This window comes from Buceros rhinoceros, unplaced genomic scaffold, assembly GCF_000710305.1.
Source record: "Buceros rhinoceros silvestris isolate BGI_N320 unplaced genomic scaffold, ASM71030v1 scaffold17643, whole genome shotgun sequence".
In the NCBI taxonomy this organism is placed as follows: domain Eukaryota; kingdom Metazoa; phylum Chordata; class Aves; order Bucerotiformes; family Bucerotidae; genus Buceros; species Buceros rhinoceros.
Window position 1 is genome coordinate 65,917 of NW_010404417.1, and position 2,630 is coordinate 68,546.

Consider the following 2,630-nt stretch of genomic DNA (forward strand, 5'->3'; position numbering starts at 1 on the left):
AGCAGTGTAATGGAAATACTCTTTTGTCTTAGTATTTCCCTCAACATATTTTCACTTTCTGAATAAGAGTTTTTACTTAACGTCTTTAACTGTGCAGTTCAGTCACTATGTAGAAACCATCCACTTTTCTGTAAATTGGAGAGAAACCTCACGAGTGCCTTCATGTGGAATCTGTGACAATAATTCACATATTCTTATCATTTAGAACTTTATTTTTTTTTTTTACTACTACTGAAAAAAAAAAAGCGTGAAAGTCCCAAAAGCTTTCAGTGGGCATGTCCACAGGGTGGGTGAGAGGGAGGTGAGAAGCTGGCAGGGCTGCTCGGTCACCCCTGTGACGGGGGCTGTTGAAAAGCACTTGGAGCAGCCGGCTGTTTGCCGCAGTGACATCCATGAACACGGCTGTGCCTGAGAGACACACGAGTCCTGATGACCTGTCGACAAGCACTTATTTACTTGATTTATACCGTGATTAGGTCTTCGTTACTGGAGTGCCCGGCAGAGCGCTAGGTACTGCGTCGAACAGATAGAAAGGCCAGGATCTCGCCTCTGTAAGCAGATAACAGCTAATTCCCCGTGCGACCCTACAGCAGGTCAACAAAATGAACAGGAGAGCGGGAGCTGAGGCTGGGCGAGACGTGGGTGGTGGCAAGAGTGCAATAGCCTGGTTATTCATCAAGGATATGGCCATGCCGTGATGCCAGTATATTTTTTTTCCCCAAGAGCTCCTTTGTCTCTCCCCACCTGGGGAAGTGAAGTGGACAACCCCAGGCTTACGCGTGTAGCTGTGGCTCTTCACTGAACCCTGGGGCTGGGCCACTGACCCCAGGAATCCTGTGACTGGCCACCTCACACTCGGGTGGTTTCTCCCTTGGAAAACCAGGGGTGAATCCTGCCGGTTCTGACAAAGCGCATCCCACTGGGCGAGCCGCCAGCGCCCTCTTTCCATACCGGATTCAATCCCGACTCTGCCTCCCGTCTGAAACCTGCACTCACTGCCTGACTCGCTGCTTTGCACATTTGGGGCTAACAAATAAAAGGCCAACCCCAAACCCCCTACAATACAGCTAGGTTATGGCAAACAAAGCAGAGATCAGTGTTAGTTTAACCTCCTAGTGCTGCTGCTTGCTCCCAAGATCTCACCCCCCAGCCTGGCGAGCCTCCCCTCCGCCCTCCCTTGCAAGCATCTCCGCTGCCAGGCATGTGCTTTCACCAGCTGCTGTTCCTCAGATGCTTCAAACTCCTGTCTGGATTCACCCCTCCCTCCCGCTCGTGCAGCTCTGGTCCGGTGCTGCCGCACGCGGTACCTCACCCAGGACGTGGACACAGCTCCTGCCCCATCACCGTGGTGTCCCCCTGCCCAGCCGCTACCGGCTTTATCCCATCCCCACTGGAGTGTGAAGGGTTTATTCATATTTTCCCCCTTGTACTTTTTGAAGCAGGCTGAAGTACAACATAGAGAAATGTCTGCAAGTGGAGAACAGGAAACCCATGTGTTTCCTTCCTGTAAGGGATGGTGCGATGGTGTTTGGTGTTGAGGATGGGAGAGATTCCCAGTGAAACTCAGCGAGCCCGAGAACGGCATGCTCCTCCCTGCTGGAGGAGGAAAAAGCACCTGAAATGTCACCTTGCTTTTTGAGCTGCCTCCACAAGAAGGTTGGTTCTTATTTAACACCGATCTCTAAAAATAAAGAATAAAATAACAAAGCCATGACGATTTTTTAATTTACTCTGAAAACAGAGAAAAGCGACAGGCAGGACTCTCACCTCTGCTCACATCTGGTAAAATACAAAATGCAAAGATGCTGGCGCGGGGACTGAGCTGCAGCCCGGGCTGGGGGGCCAGGTCGTGACGGGGGTCACAAATACAGAACTCCAACTATTCATTTATTTTTTTTACATGCAGTGAGAGCTGGCTGTTGCAGCCCAGCCCAGATACCTCGGATGTTGAAGTCCCATGGCTGTCCAGTACGATGAGGTGGGATTTACAGCCTGCGCAGGCAGAGCAGGATGGTTTGAGTGTGACCAGCATGACTTGTTGATGTTCTTTGGCCCCATCTGCTCTCTGCACCACCAAATTGATGCCCATAACTCAGTTCAGTGGCGTGTACGGCACGAAAGGTCACAGCCCGGTGGGAAGATGTACCGGTGCCTTCGTGCTGTGCTGTTAATGACCCTCAGCACCATTACACGGGGTGACTTACAGTCCCCACAGACATGACTGGCTGGTAAAGAAGTTCTGTTTTCCTTTGGGGTTTCTTTTTTTCCTTGTAATTTTATTTGTCCCTTATTGTAAGAAAAAAGAAAATTCCTGGAAAAGAGATGAAAACTCTGCTAGTGGCATAAAACTCAAAGGTGAGCAAGGCTCATGCATGTTTGGGAAACATGGGGGATTGTGGGTCATATTTTTCACATGCTTCTACTTGCAAGACAAAAAAAAAGTCTCTTTTTTTTAAACCAGTTCCAAAGCTAACTGTAAAACCAAACAAAGAACCTTGCTGTGGTGCTTCTGCCATGCAAATTGCCGGGGCCTTGGGGCTTGTTTAATTAAGCACTTCTTCAGCATCTAACCCTTGGCGGTCTGTGGTGTCTTTGACACTTGTCCAAAGCCATCAGGTAGCGGCAGGCCA